This window comes from Gorilla gorilla, chromosome 16 (assembly GCF_029281585.2).
Source record: "Gorilla gorilla gorilla isolate KB3781 chromosome 16, NHGRI_mGorGor1-v2.1_pri, whole genome shotgun sequence".
In the NCBI taxonomy this organism is placed as follows: Eukaryota; Metazoa; Chordata; class Mammalia; order Primates; family Hominidae; genus Gorilla; species Gorilla gorilla.
Window position 1 is genome coordinate 52075482 of NC_073240.2, and position 22535 is coordinate 52098016.

General features: G+C 45.4%; 1 protein-coding gene and 1 long non-coding RNA gene across 5 annotated transcripts in view; one reads left to right on the plus strand and one right to left on the minus strand.

The window, feature by feature from the left end:
- CYP19A1 (cytochrome P450 family 19 subfamily A member 1) overlaps positions 1-22535 on the minus strand; it is a 129957-nt gene that overhangs the window by 93082 nt on the left and 14340 nt on the right. Inside the window, exon 1 of one of the 2 annotated variants that reach the window (XM_063698547.1) lies at positions 16720-17317. The exons of the other annotated variant lie outside the window; for it this stretch is intronic. The gene's annotated coding sequence lies outside the window, so the exon portion shown is untranslated. Of the gene's footprint in view, positions 1-16719; positions 17318-22535 lie in introns of those variants that run through there. 2 annotated transcript variants of the gene reach the window in all.
- On the plus strand, positions 1472-20754 carry LOC109023469 (uncharacterized). Of its 3 annotated transcripts, none has more exons than XR_002002858.4 (6): positions 1472-1581; positions 6116-6541; positions 14128-14427; positions 16524-18740; positions 19236-19326; positions 19895-20754. It is a non-coding gene; the product is annotated as an uncharacterized lncRNA (long non-coding RNA). The 3 variants fall into 3 exon arrangements; XR_008671793.2 differs by lacking the exon at positions 1472-1581 and adding an exon at positions 1594-2820 and having other exon boundaries at positions 19895-20748; XR_008671794.2 differs by lacking the exon at positions 1472-1581 and adding an exon at positions 2975-3103 and having other exon boundaries at positions 19895-20748.

Consider the following 22535-nt stretch of genomic DNA (forward strand, 5'->3'; position numbering starts at 1 on the left):
TTTGTCTTTGCAAGGCTAGGGTTACTGCTGGCTAAATTCAGCCCACTGGGAATGATTAGAATCCTCGGAAAATACTGGTTATGCTGGGATTTAAAAACAAAAGTCCAAAGCATGTGGTGCCACCAAAGATAAAACAAAACTTATTCTTGAAATTTGCACAAATATTATAAAAGTTAAGATTTTCATAATTATTTCCCTGTCAGAGAAAAAATATTCACAAGATTCCTTCTGTAACCTCCACAAAATGTAGAGCTGAGATTCTAAAATAGCAACAGTGGGGAAAAAAAGAACTGGGTATAATAAAGTGTAGGCTTCTTAATCTCCCCCTTTATCACCCAGTTACCCCTTCTTGATCATTTTTGGGGGGTTCTCATCAAGTACCTCACTGTCATGTTCTTGCCATCTAAAGTCACATTCAGTCTTTTTTTTCACCTCTACCTGCCATCATACTCTTCAAAGTATGTGTCCATTCTGGCTCTGCTGACAGGCATGAGCTAGTCAATAATCTGGAACTATTGTAAATTCAATTGAGCAGTCCTGGGCATATTCACTTTTTGGGGTTTTTCCATCTGCCATTCTCCTGTGAAGCAGCATTATTCCCCTGAGGGAATTCGCTGACCAAGAGGCCTTGCCTAGTCCCAAAGGTGTGTCATTGGCTCCACCTGTGAATCACAGACTCATAGAATCATGGGGCTGAGAGTTGGTTTAACTGCCCTCAGAGGGCCCTTGTCAAATCCAAGTCTGAGTTCTCAACTTTTAGCTAATTCAAAACAGCGGCCTATTTTCATCAGGGCAATGGTAGGCAAGATGTTAAAGCAGGCAAAGCATGATCCTTGGTGTCCTCTTACTAGAGAAGGTGGCCAGGGTTTCCTTGGCCTTTTACCCTTCTCTGGCTTTCCCCTCTCCCCACTGTCCTCACAGATCACAGCCTCAAACTGAAGGTGTCTGGCTCCATAACTAGCACCACCTCCAATCTCTGCCTGTGGAAAGTCCCCTGCCATCTTTCGAGGTCCAGCTCAAATGCGACCTCCTCTGGCAGGCCTTCTTTGATGTCCAGCCCACATCTTTCTCTCTTCTGAAGTCCCACAACCCTTGAAATTGCCCTGGGTTGAAACTGTACTCGGCACTTTTTGCCAGTAGACAGTAAGCTCCTCAAGGGCAGGATCCATGTCTGATTCATCTCTGGGTCCCTTGTAGGGCTATGCCCCGTAAACCCTTAAGGAGGCTTGTAGGCATGGCTTGGGGAGGAGTAGGCTGTGAGGAGCTCAGGCTGGGAGTCTGCTTCTTCCTGAGGCTAGTAATTTCCCTTCCCTCTTGGTCTCCCAACCCTGAAGGACTGCTCTTTCTCTTTCACAGTCTTCAGCCAACTGTCACTGGGGGACAGAATCCTTTGGAAGGCTTCAGCTGTTAACAGTTTAGAATGTCGCTGTTCCCAGGAGCCTTTGCACTGAATAGTGGAGATGGGGTGGGCAGGTGTGGAGGGGTGAAAGAGGTGAGGTTGAGAATCTTCACTCCCCAGTGACCTGCACTCTGATTAGAGAATTTAGGCAGGACAGGCTGGGCCAGGGAGGCCTTTTGAGGGTGAGAGAGCTAGTTCTTGACACCCTTCCAATCATAGCCCCTTAGTACTCTGAACTGCTTTTCCTCTCCTTCTGCCTATGCCCTTTAAAAAAAAAAAAGATATATGTCCTGGAACATGCTAGTCCTTAAATAAGTAGTAATTAGTATTGTCATCACTATAAAGTCAAGAATGAAAACAACATAAACATGTGAAAATACACACAGCCCAGGCTAAACACACAAGTGCTTAGAGATGCCAAGTAGGAGATGTAGGTGGGATTTTTTTTAGGCAGAGCTTCTGAAAGGCAGTGTCCATCTGGGTTTTGAGGCATCTGCCTTCTTAGTGGAAAAAACTGTCTGAGCAAACACAAGGAAGTGAAAACCATAAGGTTGTGTGTACACAAGAATGGCTAATAACTGAAGAGATGGTCCCTCTAAGGGGCAGATAAGTAGAGCTGATTAGATGGCAGGAGGCAGTGAGAGGGCAGAGAGGAGCCAAGTTGAAGGAACACCTGACAACCAATTCACCTTTGGCTGCAATTGCACGTGTCCATGCCTCAGTAAGAGGAAATGTCTTCTAGGAGCCTGAAAATCCTGGGCTGAGGATGATACATGGGACCTCATCCAAAGCAGCAAGCATAAAGGAAGAGGCAAGGTGCAGGATGCAGCAGGGTGTTCAAATGCAGAGAGGAGGGCAGTAATAGTGGTGATAATGGTGGTTTCAGCCTTTGACACTCAACAATTGCAGCAAAAAAGTTCAGAAAGATAAGACCAGGGAGAAAAATAGACGATCAGGGAGGAGGAAGTCATTAGAAACAACTGTGCTCTCAGGGCAATTTGGTTTAAAATATTGACCTTGTATTTAGTATTTTGCTAGTGATTTCAAAAATTAACATTTTTATTGTTTTTCTGGGTTGGAAGGTATACTGAGGGCTTGACAAATGTTGAGTTGAAGTTCTGGGCTGGCCCCACTCCCTGGTGCTAAATTTGCACAAGTGATACCCCTTATCTTGGGGGTGTTGTGGAAACCATTGCTTCCACCCCACTCATCTCTTTTTAGCCCCTAGCTAGTCAGTAAATGTTGACAAATTAAGTCCTCTTTACATGGCTTGTGCTTCTCCCTACAGTGTCACTAAGCTAATACGTGCTGTAAAGTGTGGAAGGGAGCCAGCAATGCTTTCCAGAGATAAAACTCTCTCCCTATTTTTTTCCAACCCAAGCCCACTCCCATGTCAAGTTAACCATGGTTTTCAGTGGATGGTAAGATTATGGGAAATGTTTATTTCCTTTAAGCTTTCTTCATTTTCCAAATATTAATTCCATAGCTAACTTTGTTTGTTTCAATGAAAGAAAAGTAGGTTGCAGATTATTGGAGATTATTGAAGTTATTCTTAGAAAGTCTTCTGAGAGAATCCTCCTAAGTCATGAAATTCCCAGTGACTTGACCATGTCTCTGTGTATCTTTCAAGAGAAAATCCTCAGCCTAATATTCAAGGTTTTTAATTTATTTTTTTAAATGATGCATGACAAGAAACCCTACAAGGTGAGCTTTAAAAATGCGTTTCTAAATAGAACATTTGCCATCCATCCCTCAGGTAATTGTGTCTCTTCCTTTTTTTTTTTTTTTTTTTTTTTTTGGAGACAGGGTTTCACTCTTGTCACCCAGGCTGGAGTGCAGTGGCACGATCTCGGCTTACTGGAACCTCCGCCTTCCAGGTTCAAGCGATTCTCCTGCCTCAGCCTCCCGAGCAGCTGGCATTACAGGCGCCTGCCACCACGCCCAGCTAATTTTTGTATTTTTAGTAGAGACAGGGTTTCACCATATTGGCCAGGCTAGTCTCAAACTCCTGACCTCAAGTGATCCGCCCACCTTGGCCTCCCAAAGTGCTGGGATCACAGGCGTGATCCATTGCGCCCGGCCACGTCTCTTCCTTTCAATGTAGGATGTCACTCATGAGCATCAATTCTTCACTGCATTAAGGAATGTGTGATTTTAGAAAGTGCCTGAGTATAGAATTGTGAGGGTGTGGCCTATGTCTTAGGCCTTGGAGAAACTCAGCTAGCAGAGAAGAATGGAGAAAGTGGTCATAACGTTATGATTGTCTCAAAACTAAATGCAGATAATATGACCTTGAGCTGCGAAGCACAAGATGCCACAGAGACAGGGATGTGGGATGATGGCAGTGATAGACAGGGACACAGGATGAAAAGGGCTTTGGGCCTAGTGAGACCCTGAGCAGAGGAGCCAGCTGGTACCATGAGATAATAAATTTGTGTGTGTGTTTTCGTTTGTTTGTTTTGAGACAGAGTCTCACTCTGTCACCCAGGATGGAGTGCAATGGTGCAATCTTGGCTTACTGCAACCTCTGCCTCCTGGGTTCAAGCAATTCTCCTGCCTCAGCCTCCTGAGTAGCTGGAACTACAGGCATGCATCACCACACTGGGCTAATTTTTGCATTTTTAGTAGAAACGGGGTTTCACTATGTTGGCCAGGCTGGTCTCGAACTCCTGACCTCAGGTGATCCGCCCTCCTTGGTCTCCCAAAGTGTTGGGGTTACAAGCATGAGCCACTGTGCGCCACCTTGTATTGCTTTAAATTAATAAGCTTTGGTAATTACATAGCAACAGAAAACTAATACAGTGAGTAAAGAGGGAAGTAAATGTTGAGGACCGAAAGGATGCTACATCTGGGGTGCTATGAGAAGCTGGGAAGCAAAAAAGCACCCTGGCTGGCTGGAGTCATTCTGTCAGAGGTGATGAAATATAGTCAAGCAAAGAAAACCTGCTCTCCTCCTTAGGAGAGCAGCACTTGAATCCCCCTGGCAGGGATTAAACCCAAAGTCTCCTTTATGAGAGGAGTGCTCAGGTGACTGGTGCTGGATATGGCTCCATGACTTCTACCCAAGAAAAGCTTGGTAGGGAGAGTGGACTCAAGACAGAGGTGAGGTGTACACACTCGGGTACACACAAGCACTGCCATTTTGTGGTGCATTCCCAGTTCTTTCAGAATATTGGAGAAATAAAAGCACAGCCAGTTTATTTTTCCTCCAAAAGAGCCAATATTTGGGTTTTCTTTCTTCTTTTTTACATTTTTGGAAGGGTGACAGCAGTTTTTGTTTTTTGTTTTTTGTTTTTTTTTCGAAAAACTAGTGAATCATTTTAATGTTTAAATCATAAAGGATTCAGAGGGACTATTTCTTTAACGTTGGAAATAATTGGAAGTTATGTAATTTGCACAGGAAGAACAAATAGCTTAAAAAAAACCCTTTATCTCCTTTTCTTGCACCATCTCAAGGGCCCTAAATCCCCACTGGAAACATTTTTAATGACAAAGTTATCTTTATGAAATTGCAAAGTTCTAGTAAATTAAATAATAGAATATTAAGTACCTATTCTGTGAAAAAGCACGGCACTGTGCCATGATGATGTCTATAACACAGAAGCAAGTTACAGACATAGAAAGACAATTAACAATACAGGATAATTGTGCATGGCACAAGGAGTCCAGACAATCAAAGGTGGAATTGCTAAGGAGGAGGGAAATTATCTAGAGTCCAGGCAATCAGACTTAAGCCCTTCTTGGAAGGAAGGATGACTGTCCATCAGTGGTGAGGAATGAGAAGAAGAGAACTGAAAAGGCACGGGTAAAGTTGGGAAGATCAAAAGGGTCTAGACATATTGATGTACCAATAATAAGTAAACCAGATAATGGCAAGCCAGAGATAATAAGTAAACCAGGTGGTATTCACAACAGGAAGTAGGGGAGATGTTTGGAAAAGCAATCAGTGGTGGAAGTTTTGATCGCTGAGTCTAGACCTTTCCAATCTGCAATGGAAAGCCACTGGAGGCTTTTGGAGCCAACGAAAGCAAACGTGCCATGAAGATCCATGATTAGTAGTGTTTGGTTTTGTTTGGATTGGTGGCAGGGAGCCTGGTGAGAGTTTATGGCACTGACGAGGACCTAGCCAGGGCAGTGGCAATGGAAAGGAGAGGAGAAGGTGGCATTTGAACTACTATATACAGAAAAATCAAAAGGACATGATGCCACCCTAGAAAATCTATTGATGTCACAAGGCTTCAAAGGTTTTGGCTGAGACCTTGCTTCTTTGAGGGGGGACAAGTGGTCTCAGGTAATCTTCTTTCTCTTTGCAGAAGAATATAATTTTAGTGTGCTTACTCTAACATTCTTACAGAATTAGCTCATGACTAATTGAGAACGTCAGAGATTTAAAAAATTAGTCATGTCTGGCACAGAGCATGGTAGTGGTGTGAAAGAGCTGCCCGGAGCAAGTATGTGACAACTTTTAAAGATGCTCTTTGGGTGCAGGTTGGTGCCAAAAGTGCTGCTCGAGCTGTGAGATTCCATGGGCTCCCGTATATCATCATCTTTGGTTCCCAGCTAAGCTGTCAACTTCTGGGTTTGCCTCAATTTCCTTCTCATGGAAATAGGGCCTCAAAAGAGGAGCACCCTGAGAAATGTATGTGATTAGCCCTAATGCCAGTTTCATTTTCCCCCACCCAACCACTTGACATTGTTCTTTCCTCCTCTCTGCAGCAGTTGTGAAACTGAGCCATCAACTGTGCCTAGAGATCACTGAAGTGAAGGACCGGAGACACTAAAGCTAAGAGTTAATGTTTATTGAGCATCTACAGTATACCAAGCCCTCTTCTAGAAACAAATGAACACAAAGTTCTTGGCACAGTGCCTGGCACAGTCAGGCTCCATCAAGTTTCATTTCCTTTCTCCCTGCTATTAAATGAGAAAGAGGGCATGAGGAGGTGGGAGTAAAGGAGCCAGAAAGGGAAGGTAGGAGACTGGCAAGAAGAAGCTCTGGCTGCTCTGGGATGCAACATGCAGGTTCCCCCAACTCTCCTGGAGTAGGAGGAGAAGCTGCCCCTCACTGACCACTCAGGAAGGAGAGAAGCTTCCCATGTCAACGCCCCCAGCTCTCGTCTGGGTCAGAGCCAGCAATGAGGACAGGTGGGAGAGTAGAAGGAATGACTCTTCTCCCTTGGGCTGCCTCTGATCCCCACCAAGTCGGTCCTCTGTCCCCAACTTACCCTCCTGGTCAGAGGAAAATGTCCTGGGAAATAATCCCTGCCTTCTCTTGTTTTTTCTTCCTTTGTTTCATAGTTAGTTTCTGCATCATTTTAGTTTTTTTAAAGAGGGGAATAAGCATTTGATTGAATTATACCCCAGGGAGGTATAGGTCTGAAGACCCTGAGATCTGGCTTCCCAGTGGGCATCTTCCTCTCTTGTGAGCCCCCAGACTCTGCTGTCGGTGGTAAGGTCTCCTTTCCCCAAACTCCTTCCCAGTATGGCTCACATGTCACTTAGAAGACTGCTGGGGCTCTAGTGGTATGAAGAGGTACATATTCAGACCCCAAAGTCTTAGAGGCCGGCGCAGTAGGTAAACTAGATAAACAGAACGCACACTCAGGAGACCTGGATTCTAGTCTACAATTTGCCAGCTAATACCTTGAGAAAAATCACGTCACTTCTGAGTCTCGGTCTCCTCGTCTACCACACAGGAAACACAACACTTATCACACAGGCCTGCTGGATTGCTGTAAGGGTGGTAAAATAACTCATGCACAGGGTACCCTTGCTGACACATGGCACCTACTTGTGCTCGCTAAATGGCTGAACCCTGATTCTTCCCTCCCACCTTTACTTCCTTTCCCAGATCCAATCCTCTGGCATTACATCAATGCAGAAAGAGAAGGTAAGTGCTTTCAAAGAGAAAAGGCAGCAGAGGTGGGCTGGGGGAGTGTTATGGACTGAGTGTTTGTGTTCCCCCAAAATTGACATGTTGAAATTGAATCCCCAGTGTGATGGTATTATGTGGTGGGACCTTTTGAGGTGATTAGGTCATGAGGGTGGAGCCCACATGAATTGGATTGGTGCCTCTGTAAGAAGAGGTACCAGACGGCTTTTTAGCTCTCTTTCTGCTATGTGAGAATACAGCAAAAGTTGGCAAAGACCCTTGCCAGAACCTGTCTCTGCTAGCACCCTGATCTCAGATTTCTAGCCTCCAGAACTATGAGAAATAAATGTTTGTTGGTTAAGCTACCCAGTCTATGGTAATTTGTTATAGTGATTTGAACTAAGACAAAGATATGGTTAATCTGCTTTACGAAGGATTATCTCCTTGGCAGATGGCCCCCAACTCCCCCACTCTTTATTTTTAAATATCAGATTCTATCTACTAAAAGTGCTATCTGAACACTCTCCATTGTCTTCACTTCCCTTTTGAGTTCTGGAGCTCCAAAACAGACTGTGTTCTCTAAGTCTATGTTTAGTAGGCAAGAAGACTGTTAAAAACAGGTAATCTAGGCATTTGTAGAGTTCACAAAACAAAAGGAGCATTTTATATACTTTTTTTAATATATAGTGCTTTACTGTTGGTTCCGTGCAGAGGAGAGAAACAATGATAGAAGTTTCTAGAAGGGCAAAGCTCCAGAATCAGGCTAGAAATTGCTCTCTGACAAGGTGTTGTGGTTCTCAGATCCACAAGATGTCTTGGGAAAGAAGCTTTCAAGCTTGGATCTTAAATTTTTACTGAAAATCCCTTTATTCCACTCGCCCATGAGCTACTTGAGGGTGGGCACTATGTCTTAGTCATTTTTGTGTCTCCAGGATATAGCATATGGTGGGCACCCACTACGTCTTTGTTGAATGAGCATTGTTCTAAGTGTCTACCCAAATAAGGTAGAAAACTTGGAGCCATAGACTCCTGGGACTTGCCACCACCAGGCCAGGGAATATAGGATTCCCAAATACAGGTTCTATTTTGGGATTCTGTCCGTGAAAGTCCTGGGGAAGCACTAACCAAAAAAGATGAATTCCAACTGTGTTGCTCAACTTCTAGTTCCAACCAAATGGAAGGCATGCATTGCACACTATCTCCCTCACTGATTACAACCAAACACTCTTAACAAAATACAAAAAAAAACAATTAACTGAGGTCTCTGAAAAGTCCTCTAAAAGCAGCTAGATTGCGAAAAGAAGTCAAAATTTGCTGAATGACCAATATGGTGATGGTGAATTTCCTGGAATTTGTTTTCTCCTGGCTTTGACCCAAGGGTGAGCTGAATCATGAGACCTCCCAGCAGTCATAGACAGCAACAACCCCAAGAAATGGCCCATCTTTCTGGATAGATAATCTGGAAAAGGGGCCTCTGCAAGACAAAAAGTGTGGGGAAAATCTTTGTCTTTTTTTCTCTCTCAGCTTGGACACACAGTCAGATGCAGCCCCCAAACTGTACCGCCATCACCTTGGCAGCAGCTTGAGCACTAAAATCTCAAGAGAAAACCTGTCCCTTTGGGTACAGAAATTCAGAAAAGGGGTCCCTGTTATGTCAAAAGTATCAGGGGAGTCCTCACTTTTTTCCCCTTGCACTTTGCTCTAAGGTCTGGCCAAGTGGCATGAAACTTTGTGACATCATCAGCGGCTCCAGCTCTGAGAGAAATCCATCCTTCTAGCCAGAGGACCAGGAAAAGGAGCTGGTCCTTTTCCGGCAAGACGGAAATCTTGCAGAGGAAAGAGGGGGAGAAAGGGATTCCATGTAGGAGCCAACACAAGTCCTGACCTCACCTCCAAGATGTGCATGTGTGGAACACAAACAGCATTAACAAAGGCTTTGAAAACTGAGCTGACGTTGAGACCACTGCCTACACAAGATGAGACAGAGCTTGCTGTTGAACTTAACGGGGTTGATTACCTGCTAAAACAAAACAAAACTCAACATGCTTTATGATTTTAACAGGACCCAGAGTCTCATAGCATACTATATGAAATGTCCAGGAAACAACTTAAAACTACCCAAAGTGATAAGGACCAGGAAAACATGACCAGTTCTCAAGGGAAAAGATAAGACAATGTTGGGACTGGAAAAAAAAAACCTCCGAAGCATCTATTATAATCATCCTGCGTGACATAAAGGTGAATGCTCTTACAATGAATGGAAAAATAGAAATTCTCAGTCAAGCAATAGAAATTATGTAAAAGAAGAACCAAATGGCAATATATTAGAACTGAGAAACGCAATATCTGAAGTAAATTCACTGGATGGGCCCAATAGCAGAATGCAAATGACAGAGGTAATGTCAGTAGACTAGAAGGTAGATCATCAGAAATTATCCAATCTGAAAGATAGAAAAGTGTTTGAAAAATAATGAATAAAGCCTCGAGGATCTGTGGGACAATACCAGATGGTCTAATGTTCATGTCATTGGAATCCTTAAAGGCAAGGAGAAAGAGATTGTTACAGAAAAAAATATTTGAAAAAACAATGGCTGAAAACTTCCCAGATTTGATGACTGACATAAATTTAAGATTCAAGTAGCTCATTAAACCTCTAACAGGATAAATGTAAACAAAACTGAACGTCCCACAACTCCCTACCTTCCTACCCACCAATGCCCTCCTCCTCACTTATCTGGACTCGGAAAGCATCTGAGCTTTTGACCCTGGGGTGAGGAAAGTAGCACATGAATAGGAGTCAGACCTCTGGGGATTTTAACTCTGGCTCACTGACATGTGTGAGAGCTGGAGAAAACCAGTCTTTCTGCCTGGGCCTCAGTTCCTCACCTGAAAAAAATCTCAGGGTTGAACTAGACAGTCTTCTAAGCCCCTTCAGCTCTAAAATACCACGCTTTATGAACTCTTATGTGAAATTTTTGTGTTCAAAAATAATATTATATATCAAACCCTAATGCTATGAAACAAAAAACTGCTTTTCTGCCAAGAGTCTTTTCAATCCTTATAATGATGCAAGTGACTGAAATGAAGATGGTCACAGAACAGAACCAAAAATGGAGTTCATAGCAACCAGAATGGAAGTCAGCTTTCCCAGCAGCTTCCGGCAGAGCCCTGCAAGCACCATGGGAAGCCTGGAATTCATTGGAAAGGACAGGAAGCTCTGTAGAAAACTTTTCATTTTCAATAAATGCATTTCCAATTTCATCATGTTTTCCAGATGCTAAGGCACAGAATATAATGCCCCATTGCCTTGGACTCTGAGTTTGGCGTCCAGTCTGTCAGACTATGTTAACTCACCCATATATGTAAACACGTTAACAAGCACCGTTTGCATAGCATTTTACAGTTTACAGAGCAGCTCCAGATGCATTACATCATTTCATCCTCCCAACCTCTGAGGTTGCAATCATCTTTTTCCTCAGAAAAAACAGTCTGAGAGAAGTGGAGGTTTTCCTCCAGACCATCCAGCCCTAGCTTCTCTGGCTTCCAAATTTGTCCCCTTTCCCATCACCAAGAACCAAAGTCCTGGGTAATGCCGGAGCCACGCTGTGAGCACCAGCCTTTGGGCCAGGGGCCGATTATCCCACATTTGCAGAACAGGCTGGAGAAGATTCAGATCTTCTCAGCTCATTTCTCCAGATAGAAACATGTTGCTGAGAGCTGGCTCCAAACCCTTCTCTCCCGCTTCCATTCCCTCCTTTGCCCTGAGGCAGATGGCTTGGCTTGGAGAGGCTCTCTGGTGCTAGACGCAGCAAGTTTTTCTTTCCCACACCCCATATATGATGGCTCTTTTGAAAATATCTTTCCTCCCCTACCTCCAGCTGCTTGTGAGGGTGCAGGGCTTTAACTCAAGCAGACTTGGGGATGGATGGGACTCCTTCAGGTTTCACCGTTGACTGGCCTTGAAGAGCTTTGTGCCTTGGCCCCCACTTGCTCTCCTCTCTGCCAAGGCGTTGTGGTTCCCTCCCACTCTTGCACCTTCATGTGGCCCTCACTCTGCCCTGGTGTGCTGGAGGTCATCTTCCCTCCCTTCATGAGCCATTTTCAGCTCATTTTTTGGGCATATTGTCTCTTCATTTGCAAGAAAAAATACAAAGTAGTCTCTGTGAGTGTGATGATTCTGAGTCATTGCATGCTGTCATCATTCTAGAACAAAAAGATGTCAAAAGGTGGGTGGATTGATTTCATCTGCAAGGGAATAGGCCTTCTCTTCTTTGTTTTATTCTCTTCTTTGTTTTACCCTTGATGACTCATTCAACCTGAATCAAAGCTGAGTAGTCTTGGCCTTCAAATAGGAGGCTGGGGTGGTGGGGAGCAGAGCAGAGGCACCACCTAAACTGGGGCCATAGGCCTGAACCTTAGGAGCCATGTTCTTATGGCATGGAGCCTGCAGAAGGGGCTGAGAAAATAGAGAGGTAGCATGCAGAGCCCTTGCTCACGTTTGGACCTCGGTTTTCCCATCTATAAAAAACTTAAGGCCAGGCACAGTGGCTCATGCCTGTAATCCCAGCACTTTGGGAGGCTGAGGTGGGGGGATCACTTGAGGTCGGGAGTTCAAGACCAGCCTGGCCAACAAGGTGAAATCCCATCTCTACTAAAAATACAAAAACTAGCTGGGCATGGTGGTGGGCACCTATAATCCCAGCTACTCAGGAGGCTGAGGCAGGAGAATCACTTGAACCTGGGAGGCGGAGGTTGCAGTGAGCTGAGATCATACCACTGCAGTCCAGCCTGGGCGACAGAGTGAGACTCTATCTCAAAACAAACAAAAAACCTCAAAAGGATCACACAAGAGCAGGTTGGGAAAGGGCTGGGGTGTGTGGTCTCAGTGTAAATATTTCCCTGACTCACTGTGCTTTCCTACCTTGGAATTGGAACCTTGATTCAAAAAAGGTTCAACGCTCACCTGGCTTAGGAACCTGGAGAGATGGAGAGAACAGGCTTTGCTGTCAGACAGACTTAGGTTTGGATACTCCCTCTCCTCCTTCCTCGCTGTGTGACCCTAGAATAATTACCCAACGTCTCTGAGTCTCGGTTTTGAGAGGGTGAGTAATTATTCTAGGGTCACACAGCCAGGAGGGAGCAGAGGGAATATCCAAACCTAAGTCTTCCACGGCCTTGGATTCATGTAGTCTCCCTGATGGGTTTGCTGGCCTCACTCACCAGTGCGGCCTATGAGGCAGGACTCTGCAGGAGCCTAGAAGTAGTGAAGCAACACCCTGGGACAGCAGCTCTCAACATGGGGACTGGACCACAGCAGGAGGCCTATGAGAATAAAAGTGTTGATTTTGGGAAAGAGGGACTTTTTGCCTTTATCATGGTGGAAGCCAGTATATGTGGAGTCTCAGGCATGTTGGGCTTTTAGTGGTCCACAGACCCCCTGAGGTTCCTACATAGGTGGCCCGGGGGTCCATGAAGAGCTCTGTGCCATTCTGGGAGAGTGATGAGATTCATCTCTGTAGTCCCTCCTTTCAATAAGAGTTTTAGTAACACCCCCTGGAGAATCAGTTCTTTGGGACTCTCCCAAGAAAACCATGACCAAATCATGCTAAACAAATCACACACTGTTCTGCCTTAGAACTCTAACTTGCATCATTGTTTAGCCTGGAATGTCCTCTCTACCCCCCAAAATCCTACCCATGTCAGAGACCCAGCTCCAATTCTAACTCTTCTAGAAAGTCCTTCAAAATCTCTCTAGCCCATTGCAATTTTTCCTTGCTCAAAACACATGGTCATGCCACCATTTTCTTCCTGGAGAATGGCTATTGCTTTTGTTTGTCAGCCTCTGTCTTTGTTTCTTCATAAGTGTTGGTTTCCTCCATCTTCCTCATTTCCTACTTCCGACCCAGTCTCCAAACCTGTTGATTGTACCTCTTAAAGATGTCTCAAATTCCTCAACCTCTCTGCACCTCTCTGGGCTGTTTCCTGGTTCAAGCCACCGTCCCTGGCAACAGCTCCTAATTGACCTCTCTAAATCCGATCCTGCTTGCTTTCATCCACTCTCTACCCTGAGGCCAGAGGACTCTAACATACAAATCTGCTGCTTCAAGCCCTTTATCTCACTGGCCTTGAGATAACACAGAAACTCTCCAACAGGCCTTTCAAAGTCCTTCACTTACGGGCCCCTGCCTACCTTGCTGGTTGTGTTTCTCAACACTCCCCACCTTCACCACCACCGTCACCCAGGCCTGCCGCAGTCTGGTCAGAAGGTTATGCGTGCTCCTGCACATTCTCTCCATGGGGAGTACACTTCCGTCCCAACTGCCAGACCCCTCGTGGTGCATGCTTAGCTCACACATACTCAGTCTTCGGGTTTCCACTGTAATGATATCTCACCCACTCAGCCTTGCCCACCCTACCCCAGTCTACACCCAGAGTACCCCCTCCCCTCCCCATCACTGCAATCTTCATTTCATTTTGTAGTCGCTTGTTTACTTGCCTCTGTCCTTCACTAGACTACAAGCAATTTTAGAGCAAGAACCACATCTGCACAGTTTACTGTTGTATACCCAGTTATATGGTTCTTGCTCTAAACCCAGTGCCAGGCTCAGTGTCTGCTGCTAGTAGAGGCTCAAGAAATAATTCTTGAATAAATGAATGAAAAGTAGAATGAACCTATCCATCCAGGCCCTCAAGGGCAGTGACTATTCCTCATGCTTCCCTGGATCTCCCTTCAGTGCCTAATTCAGGGCCCTGCAGATTCTGGGTGCCAAGGAAAGGAAGTGATTGTTTGCTCTTAGCAAAAAGTCCTTGTTATTTTAATAGCATGCTCCTCTATTTCTTCATGTTTCCCTCTCTTCAGATGGAAACTTTTTGAACTACGTGCTGGCAAGAATGTGGCTGACAACACGGTGACCTGGATCTGCCTCCAGGGGTGCTGGCAGAGCAGGGCTCTCACGCAGGGTTAGGAGATGCACAGAATTCAAGGCCTCCGAGTGACAGTTAGCAGAACCTGAATGGGCTGCTCATCGAGGAAAAAGCCCTGATGGAGTCCAGGAACTCAAGGCCCAGTTCTGGTTCCTTCACCATTCAGCTGTGCCATCATGGGCACATCACTTAGCCTCACTGGAGTTCAGTTTCCTCAGTAGTAAAATGTAGTAAGGTAAGGGGAAGGACCAATAATTTATCTTCACTTACAACTCTGAGTTATTATTCTATGAAAAAAATATGTTGGCTGGGCATATTGGCTCATGTCTCTAATCCCAGCACTTTGGGAGTCTGAGACAGGAGGATTGCTTGAGCCAGGAGTTCAAGACTAGCCTGGGCAACATAGCGAGACCCTGTCTCTACAAAAAATAAAAAAGAAAAAACATGCATCATATTTCCACTAGAGGTGAAGAAAAATTGGGCTGTTTTCAACCTAAAAGTCAGGACAATTAACTTATCTAAAATGAGTTAAGTGTTTTGTAATAATAATCTCATATATTAGATAGGGCTTTAAACTTCTTAGTGAGTTTTTATATTTTTGGTTCTTTTAGTAGCTGTGGCAGAGGCACTGTATGGGTTGTGAATATCTGTTCTCCCAGTCTCCCCTATCAATTTTATTAGAAATGGCAATATGGCCAGGTATGGTGGCTCACCCCTGTAATCCCAACTCTTTGGAAGGCCGAAGTAGGTGCATTGCTTGAGCCCAGGAGTTGGAGAGCAGCCTGGGCAACATGGGGAGACCTCTGTCTCTTAAAAAAAAAAAAAAAAAAGAAAAGAAAAGAAAGAAAGAAGGAATGGCAATATGTGCAGTTAAAAACTATATTCCCCAGCCTCTCTTGCAGCTAGATATGACCATGTGACTAAGTTCTAGCCAAAAAGCTATAAGCAAAAGTGTCATGTGCAGCATTTAGGAAGCCTCCCTTAAGGAAGAGAATGCATGCTTTGCCCTTCTCATCCTTTGCTGGCTAAATGAGAATAAGATGTCTGAAACCCAGGCAGCCATATGGGACTATGAGGTAAGGTGCCAAGAGTGCTGGTGTGGCAAGACAGAGGGAGCATGGGTCCCCAACACAAGGAGCCACCTTCCCAGTCCTGGGCTACCCTCCTTTTAGGATTCTTTTGGCATAAGAGAAAAATCACTTCTTTTTTTTTTTTTTTGACAGAGTCTCGCTCTATCGCCCAGGCTGGAGTGCAATAGCACATTCTCAGCTCACTGCAAGCTCTGCCTCCCAGGTTCACGCCATTCTCCTGTCTCAGCCTCTCGAGTAGCTGGGACTACAGGCCTCCACCACCATGCCTGGCTAATCATTATTTTTTTTGTATTTTTAGTAGAGACAGGGTTTCACCATGTTAGCCAGGATGGTCTTGATCTCCTGACCTCGTGATCCGCCTGCCTTGGCCTCCCAAAGTGCTGGGATTACAGGCGTGAGCCACTGCGCCCGGCAAGAGAAAAATCACTTCTAACTTGCTAAATAACTATTATTTTTGTTTTCCTGCCCCAAACCTAATCCTAACTGAGAAAACAATGATCTGCTTTATGCAAGCCCCTGTGTGAGATGCTGCAGGGGATGCAAAGGTATATGGGCTTTAGATACACAGAGATTTGGGCAAGAACATTCACCCCCACACAGAATGCAAGAACATTCTGTCTAGGGGTGAAAGAAGTGCCCAGAAGAGTTTGATATGGCAGAACCATGTGGGCATGAAGAGGACTCATGGGAGCTGTGGTGAGGGAATATGATGGAAGGTTCTTGAATGCCAGGCTAATGAGGCTGGAGTTCATCCTGTGACAGAGCAGATAATCCTGTTCCAATGTACAAATGAAGAAGCCCAGACCTCAATAGGTTGAAGGACTTGTCCAAGGTCACCCAGCCAGGGAGTGGCAGAGCCCATCTCAATTCTCCTGACACTTGGTCCAGTGCTATCCTTCAATTCTGTGCTCTTTGAGAGAATCTGGGGCAGACGGAGTATAAAGATTTCACACTTTGACACAGCCAGGGAACACGACTGTATCTCCCCACCCCCATCACACCCCAACATGTTCAAGAGGGGGCTTTGGGTGTTGCTAGAAGTGTAGGATCTGGACCTATCCTTAACTCAGAGCACCCTCCCTGGCCCTCATGTGTAGCTCCCCTCACAAGGCTGTCACAGCTGGGGTGCTATCCCACTGTGTAGTAAGTACCAATGTGTCTAGCACAGTGCTCGGTGCTTTGTGTACATGATCTAATTTACTGCCCTCAACAGTCTAAAAATTTAAAAAAAAATTTACAGGTAAATATGAAGAAACTGAGGATCTAAGAAATGAAGCCACTTACTCAAAGCCACTCAGTTGATAGCAAAGTGGAGATGCAAAGCCATGTTTGTTCAGCTCCAAAGACAAGTTCCAACAACCACATTCTAACATCTTCCTGATCCCTGCCAAAGCACAGAACAGTCTCTTGTCCCTACTCAGACTCCAAGGACTTACCTGGTTTGATGGGCTGACCAGTGCCAGGGACCTCCTGTCAGGCTCCAGTTGGTCACGTTCTACCTGGAGCCAGGAGCCAGTTTCCCATCACATCACTCATGCCCCGCCCATGACCCCACATGGGTCAGGGATCTCCTGGAGAGGGGGCAGGCCTCTGCCTTCTGTGGCCTCAATCTTCCTGGGACCCTTAGTCTTGGTTGGTCATGGGGCAGGGGTGTCAGAGTTTTCCCAATCTAGTTTCTAGATTTCACAGATTCCAGAGGACTGTTTCCTGGGATCAAGGACACTTTGTTTTTTGTGTCCTGACTGTGGCTGTCATGGTTAGAATGCATTCATTATGAATCGAGCTGACATTCTTTCAGGAAACAACTGGTCATTAGAACAGAATCTTCTCTCATTACCAGCATTTGGAAAGTTGAGTTTCATTTTGTCGGTCATTCAATGTGCATCTTTCCAATAATGTGGTATGTCCAGCATTCCAGCATGAACCACATATTTCCCCAAGCTGACCATACAGCTTTCTTCTGGAGCTTTCACAGGAAACACCCTGAGATGTAGCCTGCAGAGCTGAAGGCGACAGATGAACCTCAGCCCCTCTGCATTCATTGCGCAACTATGAGGGGACAAGCACTTTGCCCTCAGTTGTCGTCAGCCCACACTATTCCTGTCTGGCACAGCCTCCCTTCCCATTGGCCAAACTCTCACCATTCCTTTTCAAGCTCCGCCTAAGTGTCTCACCCCTACACCCTTTCCCTTAATCAGGCTGAAGTTGGAATGTGTTCATCCAATTTTATTACAACTAAATATATTCAGCTTAGCCTAAGCTTTAGCAGATTTTAATAGTTATTAATGGAATATTCATCTATTTCCCTATACGCACTGTAATCAACATTCCCATTCTCAAATGCACTGCTTAAAGTATCTGAAGATCAGACACTTTAAGTAATTTAAATTTATGACAAAGTTTTCTGAAGATATAAGCAGATCCTGTTAGATACAGATGCACATACAATTCTCATGAACAATTTCATGCACTGTAGCATGATCAAAATATCTGACCAGAGCCTGTCACTGCACCTTGTAGACATTCTTACAAACAGCTCTTATCTAATCCTCATAACCCATCACCTGTCACCCATAAGGGACAATTAAACCATGGATCCACATGATTACTGAAGGCTTGTTTCTTCATTGGCTGCAGGAATCTCATGAAAATCATATCTTCATATATAGCAAAACTTTGGGCTTATGCATCCTTCTAGGAAGAATAAGCAGTTAATGGGCATGAAAGGCCTTTGAACCCTATGTAGCCCTGCACGTGTGCAAGCTGCTCTTTTAAGTGAGCAGCAAAAGACAGTGGCAGACGTCAGGCTGGGCTCCAGATCCGTCTCTACCTTAATAGTCAGGTGATCTCTATCAGGTCATTTGTACTCTCTGAACCTCAGGTTTCTTGTCTGCCAATGGAAATTATAATAATGCCTGCCCTGCTGTGAAGTTCAGATGAGCTCATGGATGTGAACACCTTCTGAGGGTCACAGAGCGACACTTGAATGCCAGCCATCATTTGTTCATGTATATTAACTCTTACTTTCTACAACACTAGGAGATAGATATCATCCCCTCCTTTCACAGATGTGGAGACTCCAATGAGTAGACCTTTGAGGATCTGACCTTCCAACTCAAATCTCCCCATCCAATGCTCTTCCCCTCTGTGCTCAGGCCCCATCCTCGGCTCCCATCCCTGCTCACAGCTGCATCATGTGCATACTGTGAGCATCACATTGTATAGTCTTACCTTAAGTCTGGGGTCCAATCAGTTGTCAAGAGCCACACACTGGGAAGAGGGAGATCAAGGAAAACCAGCCAAGCTCCTCCCAATATGAGGATGTTTGCCAAGTTCCAGGGAGCACCTGCTACCCCCAGCCCTGGGTGAAGTAAGCACTGGAGAGAACAGACAGGATACAATGGCATTGCCCTGAGAAGGCTTTTCATCTGGCTGAGGCAAGGACTTAGAGACACAGGTAAGCAACAGTCAAGTACAAAACAGCACATGGTTAGGTGCCAGGTGAGTGAGGAGACCAGATGGACATTTCAGGTACTCCATGTAAAGACACTGGCAATTTCTGAAGCTCCTTGTGGCCCCAAGAGGCCCAAAAGCTCTCTCAATCTGGGAAGACACCAAATCTGTATGATCTCTCCTTTTTCCTTAACCCCACTTCTCAGGTCCTCCTCTCAGCCCTGTTCCTTCCTGTCCCCAAAGCTCTGCCTTATCCTCTTCCCCTCTAACCCAGTGCTGTCCAATGGAGATAGAATGTGAGCCATGTAAGTAATCTTAAATTGTGTAACACACATATTAAAAAGAGAAACAGGTGAAATTAATCTTAATATATTTAATTCAACCCAGCATATTCTAAATGAAATTATTTCATCATGTAATCAATATTTTAAAAATGATTGAGAATTGTACATTCTTCACATCAAGCCTTCAAAATCTGGTGTGTGTTTTATCCTTACAGCACATCTCAATTCAGACCAGCCACACTCCAGCGCTCGACAGCCACCTGTGGCTCACGGTGTGTACTGGACAGTGCAGCTGGAACCCAATGGGTGGGTTCTCTCCACCCTGTGCCTTCAACCCATTCCTGTCTCCCCACTCCAGCCCGCTTACTTCATCCAGGGCCTTGCTGTCTCTTGCCCACACCCAAGCTACAGCCTTTGAACTTCCCAACCACCCTGCACACTGCTGGCCAAGCCCCCCATAGAAGTCGTCTGTGACCCACCAGTGCCTCTCCATTGCACACATAATTCAGGCCCTTCACAATCATCACTGATGGACCCTGTGAGCACCCCTCCCCATCCACCCACCATGCCCCTAGGTCCCCCATGACTGCCTACTGTTGGGGGAGCCCACCACACTTTCCTTCCCAGCCTGTGCTCACCCTGCTCCCTCTGCCACAATCCAATTTCCCTCATGATGCCCTGCCCGTGGCCACCTTCTCCAGGAGCTCCTTCCCCATCTTTTAATTCGAAATCACTTACGCCATCCTTAGAGTCCTCAAACCAGTTCATCCACCCCCTCTGGCCCTAATTTCGTCTGCACATCTAGGGGTAGATTATCTCTGGGTTCTTTAAGAAAAGACCTTCTAACTTGATCATATCTCTCTCTGTCTTGTAGATGATTTTTTAAGGTCCCACTTGTGTCCCTCACTCATCTATAGGCTCCATGAAGTCAGATATCAAACATTTCCATTGCTACATTCTCCAGGCCTAATCTGGATCCTCCCAGAGTGGCTCTTCAGTGAACATCTACTGAATTGAACAGACATGCACAGAGCAGATGGACAGCACTAGGGACTTGTCCTCTGGCCCCAGAGGCCCATGAAAGAGTATCCAGGCAGGCTGGACTATGCTGGGAAGGGGGAAGGCCTGGGCCCTCATCAAAAGGGAAGGACCCCAAAAGGAAGAGAAACCCATCAACATCCTGTTAACTAAATGGAGAGAAATGCTGTTTAGGAAAAAAAAAAAAAAAACATGATAAATAAAATTCCTGAGAGAAGCTGCTAAGTCAGAGAGCACCACACTCATCCCCTTCTGCAAGAGAATGAGAAGATGGAGCTACAGCTCCCGTCCCACATCTGCATCTGGTGTGGCCTTCCCGCCACGGGCGATGGGCCGGACCTGGCTCCACAGACAAAGGGGCTGCTTAGGCTGGGCTTGAAATAGGCTGAGTGAAAACCTGCGAGCCCCTGGCTGCTTCCCTGTGCATGGAAAGGAGCTGTTGGTGAGTATGGAGATCTCTGTCCTTGTCAGAGGAAGGCTTCCTCATCACAAGGCAGGGCAGGTGTCTGTGCCCAAGAGCTGAGCAGAGAACAAGCAGCCAGTGGAGGCTTTCGCCTGAACTGTGCAATCCTTACCTGATTGGGAAGTGCAAGTGACAATTAATAAATTAATAGCGAGTCACTTTATGTAAATACCTCTCTTTTTGTACACTATATTTAGAGAAACAAACTACTTTGGCATTTAGAGATAAATTTTATGTAAGAGTTTATTGCTGCTTCTGCTGTTGTTACTGTTCATCATCCAGATAATAAAAGCAAACTAGAAATACTCAAATGCCAGTACCACCTCCAAATATATAAAATATATCCTAGGCCCCTTTCAGTCATCACATTCTTAACTTTTAGGAAGAGCCCTTGTCATAATCTGATGCTTGACAAAATGTTTTCCATCCTTGCATCACCCCCACCCCCGCTTTCCCACTAGGATTTTGCAAGTGTATTTAACTGTAACAATCTTGAGGGAACACTAACTCACTGGGTGGCATTGGGCCAGCCTCTACTGTGCTGGGTCTCACCAGCTGGATTCAGCACCTCTCAGTTTCTCTCCCATTGTGGAGACTTTTTCAGCTCCATGAGTCCATAACCTGTGATCCCATTAGGAAACAATGCAGTTGCTAGAATTTCATGTCTGTAGGGAACACATCCACTTCTGGCTGAACTGTCCCTAAAATGCTGCTAACACAGAGCTTCCAAACTTTCAAGCCTCAATAATGGCTCCAAGGAATTCAGTGTTTTCTTCTGCACCAAATGAATGCTGGAGCTACAAGAAGAGCCCTGGACAAGCCTTAGTTGGCTTGGTTTAAAGAAGGAACTTGACCTACTGCCTTCTTCCTGTTTTCCCTTGCAGTGGCCTCCAGGGCCACTGTCTCTGGGCCTCTCCCCAAACCGCTACCACTATGTTATCACCACCCTGAGAGTCCAGGCCCTTGGGTGGCCCACAATTGCTCGCCATGCCTGGCCTTTCTCCAGCCCTCTCTCTCCTTGCCTGCTGAGAAGCTCCTTCTTATAGAAAGCTGCTCTCAGGTAGGGAGTAGCCACACTCAGGCATAATACTTCCTAGAGAATTTAAGTGCAGATGTTCTATAGAAGGAAAAAATCAACTAAGCTTCCGAAGAAAGTAAAGTAAATAGTAGAACTTGTGGGATCAACGATAAACGGAGATGGAACTGTTTTATGGCATGAAAACCTTCCAGCACAAAATTTTTGGATTTGGGTGTGTCTCTACTTTTTTTTTTTTCAACCATGTGGTCTTGGGAAATTTATTTAACCACTGTGAAATTCAGTGTCTATGCCTATAAAATGGCTATGGAGTCACTGATCTACCCCCACAAGATAACATGAAAGTGCTTGCAAACTGTAAAGCTCAGCACAGACCTCAATGTCCATGCCCTGCCCCCAGCACCCTGCCTCCTCCTCTGCCAGGGTGTCATCTTCATCTCAGCCCTGACACTCAGAGCCCTGGAAAGAAGAAGGAGGGATGTACACCGGCGCTTTCCCTTCCAGCCTTCCCACACTGCATCCCCTCCCCACCTCCCAACTCACCACAGGGATTTCCAAATGTTGCTTTGTGTGTGCAGATTTTTCCCCCCAGGAACACTCCAAATTTGTGGAATCCACAGGCTGAATTTCACCACAGGGTTTCTGACACCGCCTATGAAAGGACAACGGGACTCTGTGCCAGGGCGGAAGGGAGGAGGGTCTGTGTGGAGTTTTCTACGTCATGGTTAAAATCAGGGGACCTGGGGATCTTACTTTTTTTTCCCCCCCATCCAAAAACGTGTCCCTTCTAACAATATTCACAGAATCTCTCAGCTCCCCCTACCCAAAGACTGGGCAGTGTGATGACAGGCTTGGTTCAATTTTACAATCAAGCAGCACTTGGAATGCGGCTATTCCCACACATGAAGGCCAGTCAGAAGACACCCCATGAGCCCCAAAAAGAGTGGACACACTAATTTATGTAAAGGTAGACATTTC